General features: G+C 38.8%; 1 protein-coding gene and 1 pseudogene across 2 annotated transcripts in view; both read left to right on the top strand.

Annotated features, from left to right (window-relative positions):
* LOC106051401 (uncharacterized) overlaps positions 1–27,191 on the top strand; it is a 241,024-nt gene that overhangs the window by 24,439 nt on the left and 189,394 nt on the right. The window lies entirely within an intron of this gene.
* Positions 71–26,664, top strand: LOC129925003 (60S ribosomal protein L18-like; annotated as a pseudogene).

The raw sequence follows: 27,191 nt of genomic DNA on the forward strand, positions 1-27,191 counted from the left end.
GGCTCTCATTTCTCACACACAGCAGCAGATGCATGAAAAGATAAGCGTTGTTGGCAGACTATTCATTGAGATGTTCAAGATAAAGGCATCCAACAATACACCCATTACAGTCCAAGGTGAGGCGCTGGTAGAGGTGGAAAGCTTCACCTATCTCGGGAGTATCCTAGACCACCATGGAGGAACAGATGCAGATGTCAGAATCCGCAATGGTAAAGCTCGAGCAGCCTTCCATCAGCTGAAGAACACCTGAGGATCTAAGGAAATAAGCATCACCACCAAGATCAGGCTCTTTAACACTATTGTTAAACCAATAATATTTTTTGGAGCAGAGACCTGGAAAACCACCATCACCACAATAGAAAACATCCAGGTATATTATTAATAACTGCCTGATGAGGATACTTATCACAGACAAGATCTCGAATGAGGAATTGTGACAAAGAACAAAGCAGCAGCCCATTGAAGTAACCAAAAGGGACCACAGGCAGAGATGAGATACTCTTCAGTGGAGGCGTGGTGGCTGAGAAGTAAAGAACTTGGCTTCTGGACCGAAGGTCCCAGGTTCGAAACCTGGTGAAGACTTGGATTTTTTATTTCGGGATCTTTGGGCGCCTATGGGAGCCCAGTTCTACCTGACGATAGTTGGGGAAAAGTAAAGGCAGTTGGTCGTTGTGCTGTCTACATGACACCCTTGTTTGCCGTGGGCCACGTTGTGCTGTCCAGATGACACCCTTGTTTACCGTTGGCTACAGAAACATATGACCTTTACATCATCTGCCCTATAGGTTGCAAGGTCTGAAAGGGGAACTTTACTTTTCTTTATACACTTCAGCAGACAATCATTTCATACGTGTGCACTTCTCAGAAGACGATCATTTTATACGTGTGCACTTCTCAGCAGACGATCAATTCTTAGGTGTGCACTTCTCAGCAGACGATCAAATAAATCACCGCGCTTCCTACATCCGCAGTTAATGAGGTCCTCAGTCGTCTATGTTGGCGAGTAATTTAGTGACCGGGCAATAAAAACAACGCGAGACGACTGTCGAGGGATGTAAAAGTGGTGACAGTCGTGAGACTTGAGGCTTTCAATTAGGTCGTCTGCCACTAGTTTTATGGGAGGACAAAGAATTGGACGGACAGATTTTGTCAAAAATCTATTGTTCCCTCCTATCTAAATGACGTCAATAATTGCAATCTTTTATTCCCGCTAAATGAGATGTTGGGCGTTTATCTTAGCGACAATCTCAGCCTAACATTGGAACTAAAAATAGTATTATATTCTTATTTCTAGTAATATTTTTTTTTTAAAGTTTAAAACTTCTAAATATATAAATAAATATTTAAAAATAATATATATATATATATATATATAATTCACAACAAATAAAACCCTTAATTTTGGTAGAAATTTATATTATATTTATATATTAGGTTATTAGGTTAATTTTCTTTATTGCGAAAGTAAAGTGAACTTCAAACCCTAAGATAATCGGATGAGACTTCCTTCTGGTCTATGTATGACTATTGAAAAGAAATGTATTTTGAAAGATATATATACATGTTTATTTATTTATATTTGTCCAATACTATATATTATTGGGCGTCTCTCTGTCTAAAGAGTTCGCGAAACATAAACCATCCCATTTAAATGTCTAAATATGTGGGTGGGGGGGGGGGAAGTAGGTGGGCTCTGGAGGTACTTCACTCTTGTCCCTCACGTTACTTTAGTAACGCTAGACTGACCATAGTTGTAAATATCGCAATGACGTAAGGTTTGAAAAGGTCACTTAAAGATCTCCAGTGAGACCGAAGAGAGAAGTATCAAGAAGAAAAAACAGAACATTATTTCTTTCAGACATTTACTTGTCCACCTTTTTTTGTGTGATTGACCTTTTCATATGACACATTGCAACCCGTAAAACGTAAAGTGTACAATGCACAGACTCTGGGCTAGGCGTAGTGATATATTTAATGACTTGACATATCTTTTGACATGGCATTGTTGTTATATGTGACCCACACACGACAAAATCAGTCTGGGTAGACACTCATACTTGTCCCATTTCCAAGCAGAAAACTAGAGCCCCTATTTCAAATTCTCATTCTTCCATCCTACCTCTAAAAGATGAGTCACAGGACACGAGCCAGAGACTGCTCTCACTTTAGCGTCCTCCGCCCATCAGTCACGTGACCTGGATTAAAAGAACCAGTGAACTGTGTCATATTTGATGAATGGAGATTCTTTTTTTTTTGTTGGTCAGTGAAAGCTCTGCTGGTATCGATTCTTGGACTCATCAATCGGCTAGTTCCTGTTTTGGCTGCCCATTGATTTCATGCTAGCCATAAAAGGTACAGCACCTGAACTAAAGAGCTATTTAACTTCAGAATTATGTCCCTTACCTTCCTCTAAGGCTGTGTCACACTTTCTCTGTGTAAGACTTCAGTAGATGCTTACCTTAGCTGTACCATACTTCAATAGATGCTTACCTTAGCTGTACCATACTTCAATAGATGTTTACCTTAGCTGTACCATACTTCAATAGATGCTTACCTTAGCTGTACCATACTTCAATAGATGTTTACCTTAGCTGTACCATACTTCAATAGATGCTTACCTTAGCTGTACCATACTTCAATAGATGTTTACCTTAGCTGTACCATACTTCAATAGATGCTTACCTTAGCTGTACCATACTTCAATAGATGCTTACCTTAGCTGTACCATACTTCAATAGATGCTTACCTTAGCTGTACCATACTTCAATAGATGCTTACCTTAGCTGTACCATACTTCAGTAGATGCTTACCTTAGCTGTACCATACTTCAATAGATGTTTACCTTAGCTGTACCATACTTCAATAGATGTTTACCTTAGCTGTACCATACTTCAGTAGATGCTTACCTTAGCTGTACCATACTTCAATAGATGCTTACCTTAGCTGTACCATACTTCAATAGATGTTACCTTAGCTGTACCATACTTCAATAGATGCTTACCTTAGCTGTACCATACTTCAGTAGATGCTTACCTTAGCTGTACCATACTTCAGTAGATGCTTACCTTAGCTGTACCATACTTCAGTAGATGCTTACCTTAGCTGTACCTTACTTCAGTAGATGCTTACCTTAGCTGTACCAAACTTCAACAGATGCATAGCTTAGCTCTGTCATTCTTCAATACATACGTACCTTAGCTCTGTCATACTTCAATAGAGGCATACCTTAGCTCTGTCATATTTCAATAGATGCGTATCTTAGCTCTGCCATACTTTAATAGATGCGTATCTTAGCTCAGTCATACTTCAATAGATGCGTACATTAATTGTGCCAGGCCCGACCTGTCTCATGCCAGATCTTTATCATTTTCAAAGTGTGTTATACTCACATCTCGATACAAACAATAAAATGATTAAAATGCATGAGCACTGAATAGTTCTCCAGTATCGAGTACGGTATCATCTTGATCTGGTTTGAATCGATACTCAAGTGGACAAGGAGCGTTGACATACATTTTTTTTTAAACTATAAAATAAATGTTCTAAGAATTCTAGAACGCAAAGAAGAAACTAGTATCATCAAGCCTTATGGGTCAGCACTGGTGGAATCGGTATTTTTAAGTGGCCGATACTTCATCTCTTCCAGTTATTCCTTTATTATGTCGATCTTGTAATTGTATTTCTGGAATCGGATCTATCTTTCTGATTTTTTAAGTCGTGTTTTTATGTCTGACTTATTCCCTCTACAGTGTTGTCTTTCAATCTATTGAATTCTAGAAATTGAAACTTTTTATTATCTCTAAGTTTTGTTTCCCTATTTCTTAATATGTATTACATAATCTTGGTTGCATTTGCCGCCTTTTCTCCCTGTGTTAGGTTTTTCTGGGTTGGGGATCGAACTCTAGAGCTGTATGATTTTATTAGTGGTTTGGTTGTTTTTTGTTTTTTATTTGGGGAGGGGGGGGTGACTAGACATGATCACGTAAATCTTTCTGTGTCTCTTTGTCTCTCTTCTCTCACATTCTTTCTCTTTGTCTTTTTCACATCTTTCTCTCTCTCTCACTATCTCTCTCTCTCTCTCTCATTGTCTATCTCTCTCTCACTCTTTTGTCAATCACTTGTTCTCTCTCTGGCTTTATTTTTTTTTAATACCCCTTCAACCCATCTACAGACACTTTGTTCTTGCCTTGAGTTAAGTCCCTTCTCCCTTCAACACATCTACAGACACTTTGTTCTTGCCTTGAGTTAAGTCCCTTCTCCCTTGCTTATCGCCCCTAAACTCCAGAAGACGTTGACTTATTCAGAGCATGTCCGCCTCTAGAAAATCATAAACGCAACTGAATTTTTGAGCGGCATTTGTTTCCTGTTTCCATCAGTAGGTAACAGAAACAAATAGATAGGACAATTACACATAATCTTATTTTTTTTTTTCATCTAGGCCGCAGAAATCTAGATTTAAAAAAAAAAATAAATTTTTGTTTGCATTATGTTCTTTTTTCTTTGCTTTTTTTCATTAGTTTTGTTAGCTTAATTCTCATTTGTTTTTTTCTTGGTTGTTTTTTTTTTCCTTTGTTTTTCTCGGTTTCCCCCCCCCCCCCCATTTCGTTCTTATATTCTCTCTGTTCTTCTTTTCTAGTGCTAATGCGTTTATTTTTAACACCTTGCGATCTATGGGGCAGATGATGTTAAGGTCATCTGTTTCTTTGGCCAACCGTTAACCAGCACGGTGTCATGTGGCCAGCACAACGACCTACCATCTTTACTTTCCCCAACTAAAGTGAGGTACCCAGTAGAGTTGGGGGGACTCAGGGACGCCCTAAAAAATCCCGAAATTCAAAATCCTAGTCTTCACCGAGATTCGATCCCCAGCGACCCCACCCAAGCGCTTAACCACTCAGCCACCGCGCCTCCTATTCTCGGTTGTTCTTTCCTCAAACATGCACTTCCTGTCTTTGGGTACATTTTATTGACAGCACGCAGTCTCAGGACTTAAAGCACTCGGCCGGCCACCTCGCCCCCAGAGAACTAACAGTTAAGTCGTCTGCACTTGATTCACGAGGTCGGAGACTACAATTTTAAAACCCAGTCCTTCATCAAACTAATTGCTTGGTATTGTTTGTTTTTTTTTATTACTTTTTTTTTTAATCTTAATCAACTGAAGAGTCGTAGACCAGGGTCAAGGACGAAACAAGATATCTTGCCAAACAATTTCAATGGATTGGTTATGATGTTGCTTGTTGAGCAGAGTCCAAGTGACCGCTTTAGGTCAGGAGTTATTGATAAAACTATTCAAGTCATTGTTGGTACTCCTCTCTCTACCCCCCCCCCTCCCTTTTTTTAAAAATCTTGTTTCATTCAGTAACTCTTGTTATGACGTAGTACAGTTTGCTGGAGTGCTCTTCTCTTGCTCTCTTGGACACAATTATTTCTCGAGGAGTTTATGTTGCTGTTTTACTTCTATGTTAACTTTATAAATGTGAGATATTTAATGGCGATTTTAGCTTTTTTTTTTTTAAATGACATGGTTATAGCAAAAAAGAAAAGGAGATAAGTGTTGTAATAATTGTTGCATTCAATCGTTGAGGCTAAATCAATCAGTTCAAAGTCTGCGTGTGATCTTTGACAAGTTCTGCGTGTGTGTGAGAGAGTGGGTGAGGGTTTGTGTGTTATTCTGAGTGTGGGTCTGTGGGTTGAGTAGTTTGGTATAACTCTATACGTCAGGAAGTTGACTGTGTCTTTTATATCTTCTTCTTTTTTTTTTTTTTTTTTCAAAATGTTTTCTATGAAAGATTTATACATTCATTTCTTTCGTCTTTGTGTGCGGTACGTTGCAAGACAACAAGAATTGTAGGATAAGTTTCCCTTTTTTTTTCTCCACATATCTTCAAGAAACTCCGAAACACGTATTTAGCAACCAGCGTCTAGTTGGAATACGTGACAAACTGGATAATGTCTGTCATAATGTCTGTCATATTGACCAACCAATAGTGTTGAGTAAACATTTTTCTTTCGGATACCCCCCCCCCTTAATTTTTTTTAGTCATTATACCCTCCCTCTCTCCCCACTCGACACTAACTACATCTCAGCTTGATGGAGTAAAAAAAAAAAGGTTATCAATTAGGCAGAGCTTGGATCAATACTTCCTACAGGAGACTTACCTACAGCTCACAGCTGGATGTGTTGAAATAGGAATGGGAGAGTGAGCAGAATCAGGGGGGCACTGAAATGTGTTATAATGTCATGAGACCAATGTCATGTCATGTGACCAATGTCATGCTACTTGACAAAGGCAATGTCCTGTGGCCAATGCCATGTAATATAATGTCATGTGACCAATGTTGTGTGATGTCTTGTGACCAATGTTGTGTGATGTCATGTCACCAATGTAAACTCTAATTCACTAAAGATAAAAATGACTTGACTACAGATTCACAGAATATTGGGCAATCTTCGCATAGCTCATGAATCAACTTTTTTCTATATGAAGGTGACTGGTTTAGTGAATTACATATTTGGCACGCTGGTCACGGGCCACAATATCGCGTGTCCACTAAAGTTTTGTAAAGCTAGAGTCACGATATTCACGTCAGTGTCACTTAATAGAAAGCTTTAATTTGCTTTGCACGACACATCCAGCGACAGATATAATCAGACCGAAAAAAAAAATCCCTACGTCAAAGCGTTCAGCAAACACGACTCAACTCGCGTCGGGATTCGAACTCTAGACCCCCACCCTCTTTTGATAAGTAGTCAAGAGGCTTATACCAGTCAGCAGCAATTATGGATAATAAATCTTTATTCGCAAACGAAGATCTCAAAAATCATCATGTGATAAAAATCTCTACAAGAAATTGTTTATTCTCGAACCCCTAAACCAAATCTTATAAAAATATTTTAAACTTTTATACGATTAATTTACGTGTCTGTTTATTCAGATACATAAACTCCTCTCTCTTGCTCTCTCCAGTTACAGGCACTTTGAATTTATTGTACTATGTATAGTACACAGTATGTATTGGTCGAAGGACTACGTGTACGGGTACAACAATAGATGGAAGTATTGATGAGCTCTCCATCCTGGCCTCGGTCACTGATTAACGACATGTTTATTAAGCCAACTTGTACAATAAACATGGCCTCCTGCTTTGCGCTCACTCTTCCCCTTCCTCTCTTACTCGGTCTTGGATCAATGCCAGGTTATAGCATTATTTGATTAAAAACGGTACTTTTATCTCGGCCTGGTCTTGGGGTGGGAAGAGCAAACTGCTGGACTATTTCAGCATAACTAGACCACTGGTCAATCTTTATTACTAGTGAATCTTCCTTTACAGTCTTTATTTAGCAGTCATTCTAAAACGTATTTACCACTTTTTTTTAGCATATAATATGCCACTTTCGAAAGCACTTATTTTAGCAGTTTTAGCACATACTTTTTGCAATTTTGTTTTGCTACAAGACATTAATTCTAGTACATCTATCCAAAAGTAAACACGGTCAACACACAGTAGGAAAAATTAATATTAAAATCGTTATTTGTACCAAAGTGTACCGCTTGAAGAAATATTTATATATATAAAAACACAAAAATTACCTTTGAAAAAAAAAAAGATTTTATTTATAGCTCTAATTATATTTAGGATTTCTTTAAACTGTTTCGAAAAAAAAGCAAAATATTTTCTAATTTTTTTTTAAAGACAAAGCTTATCTAAAACATAAAATATCACTTGAGGAGAAATAAGAGAATGGTGTGGTTGTGTAACATTAAGAGAACAGACTCACAAACACACAAACACACACACACACACACACACACGGTAAATAAAATGCTCTGTGACATTGTCAGTTTCAAATCTCGTTTCAACTCTCGTGAGTGAAGTCTCGCGTAGTTTTGAAGTCAGTGTCTAGTGGCGTATGGAGTGCACTCTGGGGAGGACGCCATCTCACTCCAAAACCAGAGGAAACAATCACTGAGGACTGAGGTGAGTGCGGAAATGGAGTCCGCACTCCGCGATGGAGGAAGTAGTCATCCTGCAACATGTACATTTAATCATACTCTGACTTCAACTTTCAAAATATGGATTTTTAAAAAAAAATAATAATTGAGATTGGAAAATAAACGAAACTAATGGAACTTTAAAATACAAAATCAAATAAGTAGTCTATGTGCCAAGGGTGGCTCTTGGAGTGGACGAAGATTTACCTATCCACTAGGGGGCGTCCTTGTTTTGTCCTTAAAGAGTAAACATGATGTTATGATAATGAATTAATAACTAGTTACGAGCTCTGCCCAAGACACACAAGATTTTTACAACCCGCTATTCATGTGCTTGAAAGTAAGGACGGTATAAACTTAAACCATTGAGCGACTGGAATGTTGCGAACACAGAAAGCTGAGTAGGACTATTTTAAAAACTATTTAGATCACTCTCAGTTCTGTATTACTATTTAAAACATGTTTGGGGAATTTTATAGCGTAAATTACACACAATTCAAATATTTATACACACAGATATCCCTTACAAAAATACCACAGAAGCTCACTGATACACGCACATACACCACACACACACACATAAATACACTACATGTAAATCTCGTCCACCCACATACATATGTACATACCTGCCCGCTAATTGACCTCACCCCACTACAAATAAAATATTTAGCTGTTTTTTTTTTTTGTTTTTGAGGGGAAGGGCGTAATTAGTCAAATGAAAAACATGCATGAGGCAGAAGTGTTTTTTTTTTTGTTTTTACAAAGCTTATATCAACTCACTTTGACTGTCTGTTGTCTGTCTGTCTGTCAGTCTGATAAAAAGTTTGTTCACGTTATTTATCCCACTTCCCATTCTCAGATCAAGTTGAAACTTTGCACAATTATTCAATGTCCCTAACAAAACATGAATCAATTAAAAGTTAAACCATTAATCAATAATCAAATAGTAGTTATTAATTATTTTGTTTATAAAGGAAAATAGATTTTACAGTATTGAGAGATGTAAATGTGTATTTATTTCCCTTTGTTTGAACATGAAGTATTTTTTTAACATTGTTTATAGACTTAAGTCTAGTGACCAGTGTGTCCATTATGGTATGAATGCCTGGCGGCGAAGGGTCAACTTGTACTTATAACATTGTACTTATAAACATTTCTGCTATTCAATTCAATGAAACTTCCAACGTCGATGTGTTGTTCTCGTGACTCACTCGTTTCAAAGTCAGTGTCGAGTTATAAGTTTTAATGTGTGCTGTGAGCACTCGACACACGCCATCTTGACTCGTCTTTGTAATGATACAAACATTTCTTTGAGAAACAAGAGTTGTTGTTTTTTTTTTCAAGCGTATCCTCTGTGTCTTTGAAATCACAGTCGGGTATCTTTCCCTCCTGCACATTCTTGGATGTCAACTTCCTGTCTCCCTAGCAACGAACTTTTTTTTTCTTAATTCTCTTTAGGAGTCAGTGGTTCTCAAACATGTTCCATTTACCCTTTTTTCGAAAATAAATCCTAAACATGACACTGTGTGTCACTGAACAAGTCTCATTTGTTGGTATAAAAAAAGAAGTTGTGAAATAAAAAAATGTTCATAAATAAATAAAAATTTAAATGCGTCAGTCTCGGGTGTATTCCTTGTTCAATTCTTGAAGGAAATACTTTGTGACTAAATACGTAAAGTGGGAAGCGTGGTCGAGAGGCTAAGTGCGCTTGAACCTGGCTTGGCTACCTATGAAGGGGGCTCGATGTTCGACACCCGACTCGGGCAGAGTTGCGTTTACTGAGCGCCTAAAGACAGCACGGAAAAACCTTCTCCTAGATACCACCTCCCCCCCCCCACCCACTGGTCTCACAACTGAGATTGGACCAAAGCGCTCTGAGCATGCTATAAACATGAAAGTAGCGCTATATAAAAGCTATAAATTAATTTTTAATTTATGTAGGTAACAACTGGTCTGAAAAGTCACGTAAAATGTACTCAGACTTAATCTTCGGCCTTAATACTTCATCTAAGTACTTCGACCAACACTGGGAGAGGAGGATTGGGGAGGGTCATCTCTAGAGGAAAGCAAATCAATGTGATTGTGAAACAATCTTATCTATGCAGTATGAATTAGATATTGTAGCAAATAACTTAGATTTCCAGAGCATACAATTTTAGAACCATTGCTCTCAACTAAACTTTGACCTTAACCTCCCCTTCTCTGGAAACTCTTACGTGAAAGTTTTTTTTTCCTTCTCCAAGTCTCATCAATGAGAAATTTTTTAAAACGTTGATTGTGTAACTGAAGCTGTGACCCGAGGGTTGAAATAGTGGGCCGGAACACAAGGGGAGTTAATCTAACACTGCCGCCGAAGTAAGTGGCGGGAGTTATTTTCTGCTCTATTGCTTTCTTAATCAGCTCTTTTCTCTCCCGGGACGTGAAACGTCTTTGTTACCTGGTCCCCCTCGACACACCCTCTCATTTCTACCTGTCTGGAAAGATTCCACTCAGACAACTGAATGGAAAGAGATTCTCTTGTGGAAAAAACTTCTCGTCATGGAGGAATGTGGCGGGGGGTGGGGGTGGGAGGGGGAGATTTGAACGACAAGAGGGCCAGCAAGGACTTCCCTGAATGTTGAAGAGTCTGGACTTATTATTTCTAGAGAGTTGAGTGTGCGCCTTTTCAAACCCCCCCCCCCCCATTCCTGGGATACTGGTCTGCGTAAGGTACACCAACACACACACACACACACACACACACACACACATTTATACATTGTTATTTATTATTTCATTCTCCTGACACTTTTTTTTAATCTGACGAACATCCGCAAGAAATAAACACACATTGCTATTAAACACACACAAACACATGCATTACACATGTGTATAAACTCACACACATTAAACGCACACACACACATTAAACGCACACTCGCACACATAGTCTTCCAACCAACTCAAGGTAGCAATTAGTCCCCCGGCAATGTTACTTGAAGCCACGCCCTCTTTTTCTCGTTGAATACAGACAAACACACAACCACATACACACACACATCTTTCGACCTGCTAAAAACTTTCAGCCCTCGTCAAGAACTTTCTGGAATTATATATCTATAGCTGGAGTGGCATGTAGGCACTACCCAAGCAAGCAAATATAAGTGTGTGTGTGTGTTATTTTGTTTTGGATGGCGTATGTGTCATTGTATACATAAATAAGTGTGTGTGTTTTTCTTTAATTCAAGATATTCATGACTTTTGTAGATCTATGACTTTTATAGATCTATGACTTTTACAGAGCTATGACTTTTACAGATCTATGACTTTTGTAGATCTATGACTTTTATAGATCTTTATGATTCTTGAAGATCTATGACTCTTGTAGATTTACGATTATTATAGGGGACTGACGCAGACGGCGAAAAGAAAATCTTAATCGACGACCGATGGACAATTGTTATGCTTGCCCTGGAAGTGGCAAGTATGTAGGTCACATCTGGGGCTGCGTAGCCACGGGAAATACTGCACTCCTCACTAATCTTCTTGTAGATGATGTTGTAGAATTGATTCTTCTTGAATTTCTGCCTGGTCGTGCGGCATGTGCGTTGGACTGTCGTTCGGTCGTCTTGATGGTCCAGGTTCTAACCCTTTCCGGTGTCATCCCTCGTCGTCCTGCGTGAGGTTTGAACCAGGAAGTGAATTAACTTCACCTGTTTAGGAGCATGCATGCACAATGTCTTAAACACATAATTTGTTTTTTACATTTTACAGATCTCTGACTGATTCAATTTGTGTACAAAGTTAAAAATTTTTAGTCGTAGATAGAAAGATCACAATTGAGAGACAGAGAGAGAGAGAGAGAGAGAGAAAGAGAGAAAGAGAGAGAGAGAGAAAGAGAGAAAGAGAGAGAGAGAGAGAGAGAGAGAGAGATGTATGACAGTAAGAATAGTAGAAATGACCTGACGCAGAGTTTCCCCGACCAACTGACTTCTTACTCTAGGACCTTCCGTCAAAACGAACACACCTGGTGCCAGGACGTGAATGTCATTCCAAATTATTATATCGTCTGCTTGCTTCTGTCTCATTCCCCCCCCCCCCCCCGGCTATCAAAGAACTGAATGAACGTCTCAATCTAGTAGTCTGTATAATTTATTATTGGGCATCTCTCTTGCTCAAGTTCATGAAACCTAAACCACCCCGAAAAAATGTACAAGCCAGTTGATCTTCTGAGAGACACTTCAGAGCCGCAGCTCGGTCGTAAGTGCAAGAAGTACAATTCGAATGTGTCCAGACGGCTTGTTCAGTGTAGGCCTAGTTTATTTCAATGTAAAACTCAAAGGGTTCTCAATCTACATGTAATTAGTTTGAAATAGGTCACACTAAATTCAGTGGTGTAGATATCATGGCACGAAGGGGTACATTGCGCTTTCGCAGAAAACCGTAAAGGAACCTCTAAAGAAACAAGTAATTATCTAAACGAATCGAATGGATAGCATCTTGTATTACTTGTAAATCATTGTTTCTGAAAGTTAAAGGGCACTGCATTCTAACGCCTTTTTACTAATGTACTTATGCATGCTGAATCAATTTAGTTTTTATCACGCACAACTTATGGAACTGGCGTCCACAATCCTTTTATTGTACCCATGTACTTTGATATGTTACCTCTTACAGTAGAGTTCTGTTATAAACGTTGGTATTCAATAGTATAATGTAGTTCTCCTGTTACGACTTTGTACTTCTTTTCATGATACTTTTGTCGTCTTTTTTACCTCACTTAAGGCTATTTTGTCGTCTTTTTTTACCTCCCTTAAGGCTATTTTGTCGTCTTTTTTACCTCCCTTAAGGCTACTTTGTTGACATTTCTTATCTATTTTCATCTAAACAGTGTTGCTATTTACAGACATCCTTGATGATCATTTGGACATTTATTTCCTCACAACCGGACAGAGGTCAGATTAAAACCCTACAATAACTGACCAGTTGATTATTTCGTTACTCTAGAGTGAAACATTCGGTTGGTCAGTGTTGGTCATCGTGTGGGCCAGTGACACATTTCAGGGTCTTCTCTTTCACGTCAGGGTGTGACAGGCGAGAGGGGGGAGATAATCCCCCCGGGAAGTTCCGGAGTAAACCACCGGAAGCCACAACAATGTCTCCAGGGACCAATATGGCCGCCGCAATGTCATGTTTGTCCAAGTTGTCATTGGAACTCAGATTACGGCAAAAACACGAATCCAGGTATCGCTTTTTTTTTTTCGATCTTGGTAGCAGCGCAACACTAATTCTCTTTGCGATTACAAGGTATCGCTCAGCCGCCTTCGTTCGTTGCCATGCTATTATGGTATCGACAAGCAATGGAATCGACCATTTCAGGATGGAATGATGACAGGAGTTGTGGGTGGTATCGAGTATCCAAAGTAACCTGAGTCGAAGATTGGACAAGTATGGCTGAAGATGTCACAATAATTGAAATACTAAAAAAAAAAAATACTTGACACTTGTTTTGAAATGTCAAACCGAAAATAAAACAATATTTCTAATATTACCACGTTGTAAAATTAAAAAAAAAAAGCCATAACCAAACAATTGAGTCCTGGCTACGTTGGTTTGGATTTGAATACATGCAGCAGGAAACATTTTTAAAATCGGAAATTTTTTCGTAATTTATAATCGCAGGTTAACCTTCACCTGACCTATATATCGGATAAATAAAAATTCACATTCAATTGTTTTACTTTTTCAAATAACGAAAATATTTTTTTATGTTGCCATTACGGACAGACGTAACAACCGCAATGCAAAACATAGGAAAGGGCGTACACTCATAAGAGGAAATCATATACTCTTTCAATACATAAGCCTGTACTCTTTCAATACATAAGCCTGTACTCTTTCAATACATAAGCCTGTACTCTTTCAATACATAAGCCTGTACTCTTTCAATACATAAGCCTGTACTCTTTCAATACATAAGCCTGTACTCTTTAAATACATAAGCCTGTACTCTTTCAATACATAAGCCTGTACTCTTGCAATACATAAGCCTGTACTCTTTCAATACATACGCCTGTACTCTTTAAATACATAAGCCTGTACTCTTTCAATACATAAGTCTGTACTCTTTAAATGGATTCTTCTTCTTCTTCTAGCCAGCTTTATTGCTGCTGAGCTGTGAGCTCTTTTGCAGACTGTGCCAAGGAAAAATAGTGTGCTGTTTTCTTCAGTTGTTCAGCACTGCCGTACAGGGTGTTGGTTATGTTGGGCTGTAGTGGGAGTAGGGTCTGCCTAAGGTGGATTAGGAAGAGGCATTCAAAGAGGATATGGTTTACGGTTTCATAAGGTTGGGTGCAGTGTCTACAAAGGGGTAGTTGTGTGGAATTTATTTTTCAGATGGTAATTTAACAGAGGTGTATTTCCCGTTCTTAGTTGGAAATCTAATGTAATTACATTTTTTTTTTCCCCAAGATGGTAATATATTAGATACGACTATTTTTTTTTTATCTCTGCGTCATTTCAATGTATTATTTTTTGAGGTGCTAGACTCAAGGGTAAGTCCAAATATTTCAGTGACTCGGCAACTTTGTACAGACCAGGAGACTACCTCTGACTAACACAATCGTTTCTGTTAAGGCAGATCTGCAATCTCATAAGACTCTCTGAAATGGACCTGTATCCCTGTCCATTAGTATGTGTACTCGAAGCTTTCATAACATTCTCTCCACGTTCTGAGACTGTAACTGACGCTGACAGAGCTGCACACCCCACACACACACACACGAGTACACATTTTTCCGGGTCGATTTGTAAGTTATTTTATTCTGTGCGCTTGCAGCTTACTGGAGAGCTAGTTTACTTTTTTTGTTTAATATGCCAAACGTTTTAGACATCTGAGGTGTGCGACATATTATGAATATATTTTCTCTTACAGGTTTTATTATTGTCCAATGTTATCTTAAAACAGATTGTAGTGTTCAGGTTTAGTTTCCTTTAAGTTTCTTGTCTTTTAAGTCTTCATCTAAATAAAAAAAAGAAATAGAAACATTTTGTTCAATCTGCTACTTTGAAACTGCAATGACTTGTTAATGCAGAACTCCCATTTATTATTTAATCATTTAGAAGCAATAGGAGAGTGCTAAACTCTGTTGACGTTAATTCTATTTATTAAAATTAATGAATCGCTGATATCTTATCTTCTTATATATTACAGACGTTTCTTTTAAAAAAAAGGAGATAATTACGTCCAACGCATTTCATGTGTCAATCTAGTCATGCATGTCAATCAAACACTTCTAAGTCGTTCGTTTTCCTGACTGGTAGTTCTGTCACACGAACATTCTTTATCGTAGTTCTCATCTATAACATTGAAAGAGCTCATTAACTTGACCAATATCAGAACTCACTGGCGGGTTTTGTCTTTAAGGAGGGCGTCGTAGGACTCTCGACCAAGCCTCGTTTCATTCAATGCAATGATGCAGTAAGAGCTTGGTTGAAAGTCACACTACTATTCTTTGATATCCAATAGTTCCCTTATTGCGAAGTAAATCTGTTTCTCTGGCCCATCGTTAATGAGGGTGTCATGTGTCCAGCACAACGACCAACAGCCTTTATTTTTCCACCAACTAATGTCAGGTACCTATTGGAGCTTGACGACTCAGAGGCGCATTAAATATCCCGAAATTAAAAGTCCCAGTCTTCACCAATATTCGAACACAGGACCCCCTCGCTTCGGAAGCTAAGCGCTTTACCACTCAGCCACCGCGCCTCCTTTGATTTCCAAGGACTTGGTCCCAAATGAGAACATCACGGTTGATAACTTCCCCTTACTACGATTCGGTTCCAATGAACCTCATTCACCAATCTTAGACAAACAACCCTTAAGTCACTTGCTTTCATATCGTTTCTATACCGATTACGACCTAAATCGAATCTAACATGGATGTCACGTGACCGTATATTTTTGGTGTTTTATCCAAGGTCATCACGTGACGCCTCGTTTTGGGGAATGGGATCCATTGACGGCACCACGCTTGATAACACACACCTTGCTGGGTGTCCAACTGTCTGACAGTTGGCTATCTCTATCTCTTTAGAGCTCTCTCTAAGAACTCACCTTATTCCTCCCCGACCCCTCCCCATGCATACCTTTTACACGTCTTGACACTCTAACCTTCCGAGGTCATCAATTTCCCATCATGCAATCATTACTATTGATCTTCGGCATTAACTCGTTCAGACCATTCCTTACCTCCCCCTGTTCGTGCATGATTACATCCCTTGGATTTCTTACTTTCCCCTTCCCCCTCCCGACGATGAGGACATTATTTATTCATTTCGAAACCTTTTCCTCCTCTCTTTCCTGTCTTCCCTTTAAGCCCTCACTCTGCACATCCGCATGTCCCACTCATCCAGATAGCCCTCGTGTCTTATCCTCCTGATCTAGATATCCCTCCACCAATCTATGTTAGCCCAGTGAAGAAGAAAGGAGGGCGCTCGTGGGGAAAAGGGGTCGGCTGGGGGTGGTAGAACAAAGACGGACTTGTCAAATCTGTTTCTACTCCAATAATTCCAGCACTGGAATTGTCGTTATTAAGTTTACTCTGTCTCTGGCCTGTCTCCTGTCGTCTGCTAGAGCTTTAAACCTCGATGGTTCTCAAAAAGGAATGAACAGATATCAGGATATATTTTTTTTTATAAGGATGATGCCCAAACTAAGGTAAGTGGGCCACATCCGGCCAGTACCGCGATGCATTTCGGCACCTTAAAACAACCTCCCAAAGTGAAAATGAAACCAAAGAGGGTTCAGTGCAAGCTAGACCAATCGTTAAAGTAGACTTGACTGTGACCTGTGACGTAGCAACGAGTGGTCAGTTCTATTGAATTTGGGCAATGCGGTCCGTGACACGCGAGTCGAAATCTTTTTTATTGACCCCTTAACCGAAGTAGGTGGGCTACCAAGTTTAACAATAAGGCGACCATTGCAAGGATCTTACTTTGAGATACATTTGAAATCTAGTTGGTTAGTACTAAGGAAATAAATGGGATACTTGAGTAGCGGCTAGTGCAGCGGTTCTCAACCTTTTTAGCTCCGCGACCCCCTTACACAATTTTTCACTAGGAGGCGACCCCAGCCGTAAAAACAAATGTGTTATAGGTCTAGGTAAATGTGATTTAGCTAATGATATTAAATGGTTATCAAAATGTATAGAACATTGATCACATTTGATCACAGCGCCATCCATGCTGATAATTTAACTGTTACAAACGTATCCTATTTATTGAGTGTAAAATAAATTTGTGATTTAATTTTTTTAAAAAGCAGATTTTATGATTTGTATTTATTTACTTTTCATTGCGAGTTTATAATATTCACATTACATACATAGTTTATAATTTAAAAAGTATTACTTATCATGGAAACTGTTGAGACAGTATTTTCAAACACGTCAAAGTTAGTGCGAAAGTTGAGCTTGTTTTTATTTCACTAGATTAGGAATTCACATCAAGTGTATTTCTGTATTTAGAATTGATCACTTGCAGGCAGAAATAAAACAAAAATGTTTCACAAAGATACAGTGTTGGAAATGGAACAGGAAGTCTAGAAAGAAAAAAATCTCATATAGAACAGAAAGATTCGACTCCGCGATGTCTGATGTCATAACCACATAACCACCTGAATTCCTTCAGCTTTCAAGTCCTATAGACTTGTTCTTTTTGTGTCCCTCTCTCCCTCTCTCTTCATTGCTTTGTCTTTCGCTCTCTTTCTCTCAACACTCTCACACACACTCTCTCACACACAAACTCTCTTTCTCTATTCATCCTCCCCCCCCCTCTCTCTCTCTCTCTCTTTCCCTTTTCAGCTCTCTTATGCTTTTAATATAATTCTTCCTGCATCTTGATATTTGATCACAGCGCCATCTTTAGGACAGCATTGTTTCCCTATGCGGTCTTAAACACACCAGACTTTTAAACAACAATAAAGCTGAACAAGGGACATAATTAAGAACATGAGACACAGACAGAAAGGAAAAAAAAAATCCTTGGAAATAAAAATCAGTTTACAAAGGGGAAAAACCGTCGAAGAAAAAGAACACACACGCACACACACATCATTCAATGGCCACTAAGGAATTGTTTATTGCAGTTTCGTATGCAGCCGCAGCCGGGCTGCCGATCGTTTGCCGGATGACATAACTAAGAAGACACGCCGAGATGGCATGCGTTACGTGCGACGCTAATTGTGATCTACGACTTTCATTCGTTGTCCTCTGGTGGGTGAACAAAATTAGATTGAAACTTTAGTGCTGAAGAAACTGGGGCCCCGAGTGGTGAATGTCAAAGTCTTCACCGCTGATGTACTTGAAACGAACATTATGTTTTGTTTTTTGTTGTTGTGGTGAATGTATGCTTGCATGGAAAGGCGACACAGCAAGTAGGATTAGAAATTTATATAATATAGCCGGATATGACCCGCGGGCCTTAGTTTGTATACTGCTCACCTCGTGCATTGGGTTTAGATCTATGTCAAACATGGCGAGATTTTCCCTGAACACTTTTTAATTTTAACACGAAAATGAAAGCAGACTATGAAAATGGGGTTTACCCGTTGAGTCGACATATTCACAGCCAATAGTGACTATTGTGAACATGGGGTTTACCCGTTGAGTCGACATATTCACAGCCAATGATGGATCTAGGTCTAGATCTACTAGTTTGGAAATTGTATTATACACACATATCGAAGCCTGTTTCCAGCAGAAGTAAGTAGATCTGATTAGAATGATCGAGAAATAAATTTGTGTATTTTAAAAAATTCTCTAAGGAAAAACAATATTTGCCATTTATCTCAAGATGGCAGGTTTAGATCCCTGTCTGCTCTATAAAGCTTAATTAATTAATTTCTACTACTACTTTTAAAAACATGTTCCTGAAACATTATTTTCAAGGACAACTTGCTAATTGAGTCTGTGTGTAGTAGTGGGGGAAAAAAAAAAACAAGTTCTAAGTGAAAAGAAAAACTCTTGTCGTGAGGGATTTTCATACTTTTGCTAATCAGAGTAATCTGCTCTTTATTTACTTTTTGATGTCTTAGATCCGGTGCACGTTCTTGAAGCAATAAAGTGCAATGTCGAAACGAAATAAAATGAAGAAGAAGCGAAGTGGATAAATGTGGGGGCGATGTCTCGGAAACTATCAGGAAACAACTTTAGAGGAAGATTAGCAGAGACTTAAAAATAAATACACAAAACACACAATGTCAAGGACACCATTTTAAAGTAAAATTGACTTCGTACTAACATTTATGACTAGATTAGAACGTGAATACGCTTAGGGAGTAATTATCTGCTGTTTGGAAGGAATGTCTATAATTTATAAGATTATTACCTGTTAGGATCAGTAATAGACTCAAGCCATCACAGGTGTGAATTATTAAGTTTGACTTCATTTTAAGTGATTTACATACTTAATGGTAGCTTGGTTTAGGCGGGCTGCTCAACCCACTCCATGTGCTGAAATTAAAGTGGTATTAGGTTTTACTTCAGGCCACGTCCCCACACAGGGTTCCCACACAATTTTCGCAGAAAGGGTTCCCACACAAATTGTCCATATTAAGCACCCTATCATGTTTCTAAAAAACACTCCCACACATTGTTACCCCACAAAGTTCCCATCAAAAGTTCTACACAAGGTTAGCCTATAACGTTTCCACATAGTGTTCCCACACCGCGTTTCCACACAAAATCCCCACACTAACTCCCCACACTATGTTCAAAAACAAGGTTTCCACGTGAAAGACACTCTCAAAAAGTTCCCGCACGATGTCCCACACAAAGTTCCCACACAATCTTCCCACACATTGTTCCTACAGAAAGTACCCACACAACCTACCACACCATGTTCTTGTCAGCAGGTGTAAAGTATGACATAAGCCAGCTGAGCACTGGATCCTACTCACACCTAACACTTCATAGCCAGACCAGCTGCACGGCTGGCTAACACTTAACGTACTTACACGGCTGATTGAGTTACCGCTAAAAGCGGGGCAGGGGGGGGGCTTTGAGCTTTAACGGATATTTTGTTTTTGTCACATACAATCGCGGGCACGTTCCTACACACACACACACACACATAAACACACACGCTCTCATTCTTAAACATAAACGAATTTAAATAAAACTTTCCAAGTCAGTCCAGGAACACTGGGAACTCCGGTATAAGACCCACAGTTTTCTGTTGTCTGCAGCCGACTCTAACTACTGAGCCCCATATTCAGAAACGTGAAACTCACACACATATGAGAAACGTAGACCTCCTTTTCTGTTGTCTAGCAGGATCAAGTGGTCAGAAATGGCCACGGAGAGTCAACACTAAAATCCTGAAGGATGCTAAGACACGTCCTCAGCTGTAACGCCAGTCCGATTTGATTTGCTTGGAATATATCGATACGTTCTATCCCTGTTCACGGGAGTGGAATCAGTTTAACTTGTGAATGTATCACTCCTTTTCAGCCTCTAGAATAAACCAATACTGTCATCTATATTGGCCAGCTTCATTAGTATCTCTCGTCAGTTAAATACTTGTTTTTGGTGGCCTTGGTTAAATCTAGGCATTTTTATTTCATAATGTGAGTATCGAGAAGATCGCACTGCCCATAACTCGTATTCGATATTCATTTTTAGCAAACCATTTAAAAAACAATTATTCAAGGGTGAGAACTTAGTGCTTGTGGAAGGCAGTTCAATCTATTAACCGAATAATAGGAAAGGTAAGTGCCGACACAGTTTGGGATCAACGGAATATGCCAGGGTGTATCCCTGTGTGATGTAAGCTACCCAAGGGTAGCCGGCTCCTGATTTTACTTTAGGGTTGACTCCCAAGCGCTTCCCATGTTTGGGTATAGCTGCATGGCAGCGGAGGTTTGGATTCCGAGTTTTTGTTTCTCCTGGGTGGGTAGCCAGTATAACGAACATGTCCCATTAAAGTAACTGATAAAGTAACTGATAAAGTAACTGATAAAGTAACTGATAAAGTAACTGATAAAGAATGTCGATATAAATTATTAAACTTAAATAGTATGTCTATTTAAATGACCATCTAATATTTGCAGAGGCTCCATTCCTACAATCCAGAGCTATTAACTCTCTATCTGTATTACCTCTCTATCTGTGTTACCTCTCTATCTGTATTACCTCTCTATCTGTGTTACCTCTCTATCTGCATTACCTCTCTATCTGTGTTACCTCTCTATCTGTATTACCTCTCTATCTGTGTTACCTCTCTATCTGTATTACCTCTCTGTCTGTAATACCTCTCTATCTGTATTACCTCTCTATCTGTGTTACCTCTCTATCTGTATTACCTCTCTATCTGTGTTACCTCTCTATCTGTATTACCTCTCTATCTGTGTTACCTCTCTATCTGTATTACCTCTCTATCTGTATTACCTCTCTATCTGTGTTACCTCTCTATCTGTATTACCTCTCTATCTGTATTACCTCTCTATCTGTGTTACCTCTCTATCTGTATTACCTCTCTATCTGTATTACCTCTCTATCTGTATTACCTCTCTGTCTGTATTACCTCTCTATCTGTATTACCTCTCTATCTGTGTTACCTCTCTATCTGTATTACCTCTCTGTCTGTATTACCTCTCTATCTGTATTACCTCTCTATCTGTATTACCTCTCTATCTGTATTACCTCTCTATCTGTGGTACCTCTCTATCTGTGTTACCTCTCTGTCTGTATTACCTCTCTATCTGTATTATCTCTCTATCTGTATTATCTCTCTATCTGTATTATCTCTCTATCTGTGTTATTTAGTTTGTATTCTCCTCTCATTGTCTCACCGTCTCGATCTCTAAAGCAGATATTTTGTACCCCCCAAAAAAATCAAATTTTCTGTCTGCCGGACCTCAGCCGAGTTCTCTCCCTCTCTTGTATTCACTAGTGTCTCAGGGCTCCTCTGTCCCTCCCTGCCCCCCTTCCTACCTCTCTCGGACAGCGACATTTTTATTTCTAGACAACTTTAACCAAAGAACAGAAGGGGAGAAAAGGGAAGAAAACAACAACATAATTCATAAAATAATACAAATGAAAAATGAATTCTGGGATCAGGATGAAAATGTCCTGCCAACGTGTCACCGCAAGATAGAACAGGGCCGACTCTGGAATGTAGCATAGGGGGAAGAAGGTGGGGCTGGGGGTCTACTGTAAATATTGATTTGGTAGTATACACCTATGATATATACTTGCCTTATTATATATTTTAATCGAATTATCTGTACGTATACTATGTCTACTGCTATATATTAAAGAACATCGCCTTATATATATGTGTGTGTGAGTTTTAAATCAGTGTTTTAAAAGTTAATTCACCCCGCATTTATCTTCTCTCCAACTCTTTAAGGGGCGTTACGTGGGGCGCCGCAGATTTTTTTTCATATTGGCTTGTTTACAGCGATATGTGTTTGGAAGCACCCCAACCAAGTCCAGTCTTTTTTTTTCCTGCAATCTAAAGAAAGAGTTTCAGGTTGACACTTGCATGCCCTGAAAGTATCTGAAATTCAAATGACTGTTTTGAAAGGAGCTCGATCTGAAGACCTATATCCACTTTCCCGACACCTGGTTAGGTTTATGCGGCAGTAAGCTGCAATGTTGACTTTTCTGCCAGTAGTCGAAAAGTAATGATTTATGCTAGATGGGGTGGGGCAGTAGACATGGCCGTTTGTCTATTCTTGTCTGTTTTTTATCATTAAAAAATAAATTTACTTGATTAATTTAGTAGTACTAGTAGTACATTATTTGTCATTAGTTTTCCTGTACAACAGTTCGATAAATGTGTACAAATGTTCATTCTACCTTAGTGCTATTAGAACATGGAATGGGTTGCCTGAGCCAGCCAGAATTGAAGTCATTGGTTTGCATGCATGACTAGATGCATGACGCGTAGGACGCAATCATCTTCTTTTTGAAGTAACGTCTGTATTTTATAAGATAAGATAAGAGATAATTGCTAATTCATTTTACAGATATTTTCTTTTTTTCTTTTTTCTTATAACGAACTCGTACATTTACATATTCTTGCCTATTATCAATAGAGCATGAAACAGGAACACCTAGGAATTAATAGTAAAGTAAAGTAAAGCTCCCCTTTCAGACCTTGTGATCTGTTGCCACGGTTAACGAGGGTATCATGGGGCCAGCACAACGTCCAACCGCCTTTACTTTTCCCAACTAATGTCAGGTACCCATTAGAGCTGAGTGGACTCAGAGGCGCCAAAAAGATCCCGAAAGTAAAAATACCAGGTTTCACCAGAATTCGAACCCGGGATTCCAGGTTTGAAAGGTAATTGCTTTACCACTCAGCCACCGCGCCTCAGAAATTAATTACATGCACGACTAGATTAAGGCTTGGATATGATTTAATTATCTTCTTTTGTGAAGAAAAGTCTGTACATTTATAAGATAAAAATGCTGGTTTGAATTTAAATTTAAAAAGTGTGTGTGTGTGGGGGGGGGGGGGAATAATGTTTTAGGGACTAAAGAAATTAAAAAGTTGATCTCAAAAAAAAAAAATTCTTCCAAATTCCAGTCTAAATTCATACATTGTTTTTGTAGCTGATGAAGGCCTCGTGGCCCAAACGTCCTTTGTTTTACTTGGTCCGCAGGGTTACATACATGCATGTTTTTCGTATTTTCTATACATTCTTTGAAGCGAATGAAATAATCCCGCACTCAGATGACTTTAGCTTTTATTTATTTTTTACTCCTTCAATAATTGCAAAATAGTAGAAGAACCTGATTCGTACCGACCTTGACATGTTAGGATGTCCTTGACTCCTCTTACCGGCGTTGACAGTTTTGAAGGCTGGGTGCTCTTCAAAAAGAAAAAAAAAGGGTGAGAGCGATTTAAAAAGAAGGCTTCAGATCGGAGATCTACATTCTTCCTTCTTCAGCTCTAACAGGGCCCTTTTGTTTTCGGTGATTTGTCGTTTCAGACGGAATTCCCCCGTGAAGATAAGGCCCGCCATTGTTCTGCCCAGCAGACGATAAATTACTTTGGCACGTAGTCTGTCAACAAAACCCGTACCCCTCTAAAGCTCTCTCAGGTAACCATACCCGAGATGGGTCGTGAGGACACTCACACCCCCCCTCCCTCCTTGTTGACGTCCTGTCTCCACCTCCAAGTATATATAAACCATGTCTGGACATACACAAAAGCGTCGACTTCAATCTCTTGGGGTCAGCAGTGTCCACTGACCGCAACAATACCCGGACTAATTTGTCTAAGCCTGTTGGTATGATAATTTTTCACTAGCTCCCGTGGCTATAATTAAGGAATACAGGTGTCCATGTTGTACCTGTTAATATTTGGACCTAATGTAAAGTATACTTCATTGCTTATCATTCTTCTCCTAACATATTTACTTACCAGTGGCGTAGCTAGGAATTCGTCATCATTTGGGGGCCCGGGGGCTTGACCTCTTTAGTGGCATCTGCATTTTGCTATCATGACATGAGATAATGGTGTAATATTTAATATTTAATGAAAACAAAAATTTTTGAACACTCAATTGGGGACTCCCTTCAAATGGGGGCCCGGGGGGGATTTTCAAATTCTCTCCCCCCCCCCCATTCCTTCACCATAGCTACGCCACTATTACTTACGCCATGTTCTTACACTAAAGTTTCTGAAAAGGTGCATTTGACCTCCACTGATCTGCTTTATACTAGTGCTACACACACACAAACTCATACACATACACGCAATTTGTGTACCCCTCCTACACATACGCCCAACTCATTGTTATCCATTTTTCACTGACATGTCTACTGATTGAGAGATAGCCTTGATTCCAAACACTGACAGGATGACCTATTGTCACGCTATCCAGGTGAAATTTTTGTGTTTGACCCTCAGGTCGAGAAGGAGACTAGACTCAATTTTCTCGTGTATAGAAACTTGGAATAGGGAGGAAATTATTTGTTATACAAGAGGCGTGGACCTCGGACCTACGCCCTGTTGGCACTAAGTAGGGCGCCTCTTTTATTGGGCGGCTATAAAGCACTTAACATTCCCAAATGGACTTCTTGAAGTTCTTGTTAAAGGTCTTGCGAAATTTCCTGTTAAAGGTCTTTTTAAATTTCCTGTTATAGGCCTTATTAAAATTCTTGTTAAATTTCTTGTTAAATTTCTTGGTAAATTTCTAGGTAAAGTTACATTTAATGTTCTTGTAGGTCCGGCTTGATTATATCACGTTAGACAAGCAACTAAGTGTCTAGGAACCAAGACGCGATGGAGGCACATTGCGTCCAACGACTAATAGCAGCTTAAACGGGATATTTTAAGTTGAAAAAAACATAGGAAAAAAAAAAGTAGTGTATGTAAGAATGTAAATGTTTTAAATTCGTACACAATTTCACTTCAAACATTGCATCTCTGGTATACACGTTTTTCAGTCATATTTTAGTAGTATATGATCCATTCAAGAAAGGTAACCCTTTAATCCTAGATTCAGCGTTTCATTAAATGTTAACGAGATAGATTATTTTAATAAAAATAAAAATAATAATATTATTAATAATAATGATAATAAATTTTTTAACAAATTAAAGAGATAATATTATGTTTTTCTGTTTTTTTATTGTGCTTTTATTATTTAAAAGTACTATATATATTTACTAGATGAGATACATGAATAAGCTTTATTAGAATACACCAATATTTTCATGTTTTTTATCGGGTTTGCATTAATTAATTTTGATTGAAGTCTGTCTTATAAAACCAAAAAAAATAAGTGATATCATAAGTACCGCATGATGGTTCATCCCAAAACTGAGTATTTACTGTTGTGAAACATTTCCGTTTCCCTACCAGACGTAACAACTCTAATTTCAACAAAGTTGTTTTGAAGAGATTGTTTATGAGCAGAACCAATAACGCCACCACTGTCTGTCTCCAAATTGGCACGTTTGATGAAGAGGCCAGGTAGACATGACAGCTGCGGTTGAAGAAGCCATCACAGATGACATACGTATACAGAAGTTGCCCAAACTCAAAATGTGTATACAGAAGTTGCCTAAACTCAAAATGTGTATACAGAAGTTGCCCAAACTCAAAATTTGTATACAGAAGTTGCCCAAACTCAAAATGTGTATACAGAAGTTGCCCAAACTCAAAATTTGTATACAGAAGTTGCCCAAACTCAAAATTTGTATACAGAAGTTGCCCAAACTCAAAATTTGTATATAGAAGTTGCCCAAACTCAAAATTTGTATACAGAAGTTGCCCAAACTCAAAAATTTGTATACAGAAGTTGCCCAAACTCAAAATTTGTATATAGAAGTTGCCCAAACTCAGAATATGTATACAGAAGTTGCCCAAACTCAAAATGTGTGCTCTGCATATTGGGGATAAAGCAAAAGGACGTATCTTGAAGGCTAGTATGTAAATCTTAACATTTGGCCAACCAGCTCTTCGTGCACCTAAAAGACAAAACACGGTTTTAGTTCCAGGTCCCAGGAAAGCTCGCAAGGCTTTCAGACATCCTGAATTGGCTCCCGGTGCACCACAGAGTCATACCTCTCCTATTGTACACTCCAAGGGGGTTAAATTTGAACGTGCTCGTGGTCTCAGAAAGAGCACAGGCTTCAAGGCATTAAGAGACTTATTTGTTTTGTAGTCAGTTTGAAATTTATTTTGTTTATTCAATAAACAAACGACTAAACAAAAAACTAAAACTGGTGGAGATAAGTTGTCCCAGGGTTTCATTGGGGAAAATGTAACACCAAATATAGCCACACATACTAATAATCAGAATCTACTTATATCTAGTCCACTAAATTCCTCATGAGCTCACTGCCATGCTGTTGGCCTCAATCTTGGTCCGATGACAAGTTAACTTCTGGAAACCGGTCGCCGTTCTGTCAAATTGTGGAGCTTTCTCTACTCATGATGTAGAAAAACAATGGTCATATTAATATAAAGTTCCTTTGGACCTTTCAGCATGTATACCATTTCAATAGGAAAAAGCTTTCGACTTTTGCTTCATTACTTAGATCTTCTTTAAAAACAAATAGGTCACTAACTAGCGGTAGGCTTACTACATGAGAGCTGAGACGTAGATCTGAGACGTAGATCTGAGACGATCTGAGACGTAGATCTGAGACGTAGATCTGAGACGTAGATCTGAGACGTAGATCTGAGACG

The sequence above is a fragment of the Biomphalaria glabrata genome, chromosome 3, assembly GCF_947242115.1.
Source record: "Biomphalaria glabrata chromosome 3, xgBioGlab47.1, whole genome shotgun sequence".
Classification (NCBI taxonomy): Eukaryota; Metazoa; Mollusca; class Gastropoda; family Planorbidae; genus Biomphalaria; species Biomphalaria glabrata.